The sequence below is a fragment of the Leuresthes tenuis genome, unplaced genomic scaffold, assembly GCF_036924035.1.
Source record: "Leuresthes tenuis unplaced genomic scaffold, fLeuTen1.0.hap1 SCAF_139, whole genome shotgun sequence".
In the NCBI taxonomy this organism is placed as follows: domain Eukaryota; kingdom Metazoa; phylum Chordata; class Actinopteri; order Atheriniformes; family Atherinopsidae; genus Leuresthes; species Leuresthes tenuis.
The window spans coordinates 47,498-52,966 of record NW_027325493.1 but is presented as its reverse complement, the minus strand read 5'-3'; the positions used below and the strand labels follow the sequence as shown (position 1 = coordinate 52,966).

Sequence of the window (5,469 nt, the reverse complement as noted above, 5' to 3'; positions counted from 1 at the left end):
ACAAATTATGGTTGGACATTCAGACCTTCTTGCAGCCGAAAACCTCCACTCCCTCTTTTGATCATACATTGTCGGGCATTCGCACCTTTTCTTACCCGCTTTTTACAAACCATGGTCGGACTTTCACACCTTTTAGTAGCAGAACAACTCCGCTCCCGCTATTGATTGTGTACAGTCGGGTATTTTAACCTTTTCTTACCCGCTTTTTACCAACTATGGTTGGACATTCACACCTTCTTACAGCAGAACACCTCCGCTCCCTGTTTTGATTATGTATGGTTTGACATTCGCACCTTCTCTCACCCGCCTTTTACTATGGTCGGCCATTCACAGCTTCCTCTCCACCATACTTGTATGGTGGGATATTCACACCCACTTGCATCCGAAGAGCTCCGCTTCCGCTTTTGATGGGAACTGACAACATAAGAAGTCCGGACATACTTTGATAGTATATGAATAAGTGGGTAGCTACTGACAAGCATTAAGCATGTCACACAGCCCAAACATATAACATTTCAGGACACACCACACAGTTAACAACCACAGTGAAGTGTCAAAGCCCAAACATTCAACAGGACACTTACACAACACATTCAAATCAAACAGTCAGACAACATACAAGAACATATACCCCAGCCGGCATTGCTCCCTGCCTATTTTCCTACAGCTCACTATGTGTGCGCACACCTTTATTCACAAACTCTTCAACTTATACTCTTTTACCGAAGCTGCTACAGCTCGATTGGCCGAATACCCTTAGATCCTATTTCGGTGAATTTGACATCTGCCTTACATGTAACAGATTAGCGGTTTAGCAGTTTTAATTTAGTTTGAGTGAAGGAATTCATTTTATAGCAAAATCCGAAATCGTGAAGCACTCATGAAAGTAAGCTTATTCTCGGATTCCTGAAACTTTAGATTTGCTCTTTCTTTTACTGCAAAGTACAACGTTGTTTTTTTTGTTTAAATCTTTCTAGACATGGTAAATATGAACGACAAAGCAGTTTTAACATAGTTTGAGTGAAGGAATTCATTTTATAGATAAAATCCCAAGAGTCTGCAGAGAAAAGAGAGTGAATGCGAAGTAGACTTTAACACGGCTATGGGAGCGAGCCGAGTGTCGGCTAACCGGGAGAATTGCTTGAAAGAAACGCGACACTGAATGAGCGGTCAGAACAAAGCCTCAATACGGGATTCTCGTGGTGTTTTTGTTGCTGCCTTGTCTTTTGCATAGAGTAAAAGACAAGGCAGCCATCGAAGAGGGCCCGATTGTTCCTACTTGGTCAGCCGAGGAGCAGGGGGGGGGGGAGCAAGCGTCTCAACCAAGCAAAGCTCACCATGGGGAAGGTGGCTATGCCAACAAGCCTGATGCCCTGATGCCCTGATGCGGGAGTGCAAAGTTATACCATTTAAAAGGGCTGAAGAGTGCTCAGTGCAGCGGGTGGGCGGAGGTGCAACGTGACACTCTGGCCACCTATGGCCATAAAAAGAACACTGCTACAAGTGCGCATTGTGCCAGCAAGGGCCCTTGGACCTGAAACAGTGGACAGTTATCGCTTCTCGGCCTTTTGGCTAAGATCAAGTGTAGTATCTGTTCTTATCAGTTTAATATGTCCTCTATACGAGGACAACATATTAAATGGATTTTTAAGAATAGGAGTTGAAAAAGAAGCTTGCTCCGTTCACTCCAAGCCTCGACCCGGTACTGCAGTGCCGCTGGGAACGGTGCGCTCTCCTCTGCTCTTGTGAAAAAGCAAACAGCGGTGCAGGATGGAAGTTTCAGGGAGCCCAAGATGAAACTTTCTTTTAATCTGCTGAGAAAAGAGAGTGAATGCGAAGTGGACTTTAACACGGCTCTGGGAGCGAGCCGAGTGCGGGCTAACCGGGAGAATTGCTTGAAAGAAACGCGACACCGAATGAGTGGTCAGAACAAAGCCTCAATACGGTGTTCCCGTGGTGTTTGTGGCTGCCTTGTCTTTTGCACAGAGTAAAAGACAAGGCAGCCATCGAATAGATTGTTTCTACTTGGTCAGCCGAGGAGCAGGGGGGGGGGGGGGGCAAGCGTCTCAACCAAGCAAAGCTCACCAAGTAGGAACAATCGGGCCATTTTCGATGGCTGCAACACCTGAAAGAGATATTGATGCGAGACCCGATCAAATGCTTTTTCAAAGTCTAAAGCAGTAAAATTCTGTGTCAAGTGTGCATTCTCTTTTACGGTTTTGTCAACAAATTTTAAGATTTCTGCCGATGTTTCCAAGTGCACTGGTTTCTCTTTGTACATGTTACTATAAAAGGTATGTACAGTTTCAATCATCTCTTGTGTGGATTTTGTTGAAAACCCATCTTCTCTTTTTAGATTTTGAATACACTCCTTTTTATTTATAACTTTCTTTCTTTTTCACCTTCCTCAATTTCCTGCTCCCTGCTTCTTACAAAAATTCCTTTACTCTTTATTTCTGCTAAAACTGACATTTCCTTTTTGACATCTTTGATTTCTTCTTTAAAGTCTATGCCACACTGATTTAGTTTAAAGTAGCGCTGTAAGCGTTTATGTAGTCCCATCATACATCTATTCTCTTTCCTTTTTTTACGTTTACCTTGCTGTTTAAAAAAAGTCTGGGTCGTTTCCTTCACCATTTCCCACCATTGTGCATGTGTTTTTAGAGGTCTTGAAGGGTCTGCCACTCTTTATAACATTCCCTGTACTGACTGACTATGATTTCATCCTCCAACAGGGAACAGTTGAGTTTCCACAGACCACTTCCTACCGTCACACCAGAAGGGGGTGAAAGGGTGCAGGAGAGCATAAGGTGGTCTGAAAAGAAAACAGGGGTTAATCTAACATCAGTGGGTGGGCAATCTCTAGTAAAGAAATAATCAATGCGAGAGGCTCTGGTGCCATCATGACTAAACCAGGTGAAGCCCTCCTCTCTGGGATGCATGGTTTTAAAACAGTCAGTAAGCTTAAAATCCCTGCATATGCCCTGAAGTAAAATCGAAGTCTTATCCACTTTAAAATCTACCCCTGCTCTTTTTCTATCTTTCCTGCTCAAGATACAGTTAAAATCCCCTCCTACAACTAAAGGTACTTGCCCTAGCATGTAAAGCTGTATATCTTCTAAAAGGTCATACCTTTCATTTTTTCCATTGAAACCATAAATATTTAAGAGGTTAAAGTCTTGCCCCATAAAATTCAAGTGTGCTAAAAGTGCCCGTCCGTCTCTCACCACTGTGCTACCTTTCACCAGAACATGCAGATTTTTAATTAGAATGGCCACACCATCATTTTTATTTTGATTTGAGCCACTCCATATCGATAAATGGGGCCACATTTCCTCCCATTGTCTATGGTTTTTTAAAAAAGGTAGTCCACATTCTTGTATTAAAAACACATCTGATTTTATGGAGTCTAAGAAGGATAAAATACTCTGGGCTCTTGTCTTTGATTTCACACTTCTCACATTTAGTGTTGAGAAGGTGAGAACCATTAAAAGCATAAAGGAAAGTAGGTATGTCATTTTCGTTTTTCTAAGTTATCAAAACAAATTACACACAGGTTATTTCTTGGGAAACTAGCTCTTCCTTCATTTCTTTAGGTGAAAAGTGAGTAGGGTGATCTATATTTCCTTTTCGGACTCTCGGTGTTGGCCTCTGACGCAATGTTGCATTTAACTTTGAGTCCCTGGGGGTTGATTGCAGAGCTGAAGTTAAAAAGGAGACCTCATTTGGTGAGTCGGAGGGGAAGACTCTAGGTTCTTCCACTGAAGAACTGTCTGAAAGGGACCTAACCCTTCCCCTCTTCTCTGATAACACTGGGGAATCAGAGGCTCAGATGCAATCCTCTTCGGCTGTTGACCTTCGGGGAGGTGAGTATCTTCACTAGACTCACCTGTCTGCTCTTCCTCCTCATTTAGCGTAGCTCCACCCTCTGCCTGTGAATTCTCACAGACTTCAACACTGAGTGGTGAGGCCTCTACAGGCCCCTCCCCTTTTTGCTCCTCACTTCCAATCCAAGCTTTTGGCGGGAAGTTTGAATTTATTGGGTCAACCTCTTCACTTTGTTTACCAACTGCCACCTTTGTTCCTTCTCTTTGTTGGCTTGACTGTGGCTTTACCGTCTTTAATTTGTTGGCAAAAGATTTAGGGCAATCTCTGAAGAGGTGATTTAATTCTCCACAGAGATTACATTTCCTGCCATTTGGACACTCTCCAAAAGTTTGCCCAATTTCTCTGCTCTTCCCACATAACACCTTGGTACAAGCCTCAACCAGGTGCCCATGCTCACCACACTTGCGGCAGAACTTGGGCTGCCCCTGGTAGTGGATGTAACCTCGGTTTTCAAGGTGGCCAGAGTGTCGCCCAACCGCTGCACTGAGCACTCTTCAGCCCTTTTAAATGGTATAACTTTGCACTCCCGCACGCTCCAGCAAGCACCATTCAAGCAACAACTTTGCACTCCAGCTTCGAACATCGGCACAGTCGCAACAAGTAAGGCGACTCTACTCAGAGAAGTCACTCTGCACAGTAAGAAGATTTCTTTTGCACAGACAGAAAGGGCTTCACCCGCAAAGGTAAAGCCTGCCAAAAATAGAAACAACTCATTAGTGCTGCTCTCCACAGAAATCTTTAGTAAAAGGCGAAAGACTTGTACGTTATGAAGAGAAACCAGAGTACGATTATCCGTCACTGTGGGAGCAGGGCATCAGGCTAGTTGGCATAGCCACCTTCCCCATGGTGAGCTTTGCTTGGTTGAGACGCTTGCTCCCCCCCCCCCTTGCTCCTCGGCTGACCAACTAGGAACAATCGGGCCCTATTCGATGGCTGCATTGTCTTTTACACTGTGCAAAAGACAAGGCAGCAACAAAAACACCACGAGAATCCCGTATTGAGGCTTTGTTCTGATCGCTCATTCGGTGTCGCGTTTCTTTCAAGCAATTCTCCCGGTTAGCCCACACTCGGCTCGCTCCCATAGCCGTGTTAAAGTCTACTTCGCATTCACTCTCTTTTCTCAGCAGACTCTTGGGATTTTATCTATAAAATGAATTCCTTCACTCAAACTATGTGAAAACTGCTTTGTCCTTAATATTTACCATGTCTAGAAAGATTTAAACAAAAAAAACAACGTTGTACTTTGCAGTAAAAGAAAGAGCAAATCTAAAGTTTCAGGAATCCGAGAATAAGCTTACTTTCATGAGTTCTTCACGATTTCGGATTTTGCTATGAAATGAATTCCTTCACTCAAACTAAATTAAAACTGCTAAACCGCTAATCTGTTATATGTAAGGCAGATGTCAAATTCACCGAAATAGGATCAAAGGGTATTCGGCCAATCGAGCTGTAGCAGCTTCGGTAAAAGAGTATAAGTTGAAGAGTTTGTGAATAAAGGTGTGCGCACACATAGTGTGCTGTAAGAAAATAGGCAGGGAGCAATGCCGGCTGGGGTATATGTTCTTGTATGTTGTCTGACTG

General features: G+C 43.6%; 2 non-coding genes across 2 annotated transcripts; one reads left to right on the top strand and one right to left on the bottom strand.

The window, feature by feature from the left end:
- The first annotated feature begins 1,552 nt into the window (after positions 1 to 1,552).
- Positions 1,553 to 1,736, top strand: LOC140287491 (U2 spliceosomal RNA). The gene has a single exon (XR_011911648.1). It is a non-coding gene; the product is annotated as a U2 spliceosomal RNA (small nuclear RNA).
- Positions 1,737 to 4,560: 2,824 nt separating this feature from the next.
- LOC140287493 (U5 spliceosomal RNA) lies at positions 4,561 to 4,674 on the bottom strand. The gene has a single exon (XR_011911650.1). It is a non-coding gene; the product is annotated as a U5 spliceosomal RNA (small nuclear RNA).
- Between the last annotated feature and the right edge of the window lie 795 nt (positions 4,675 to 5,469).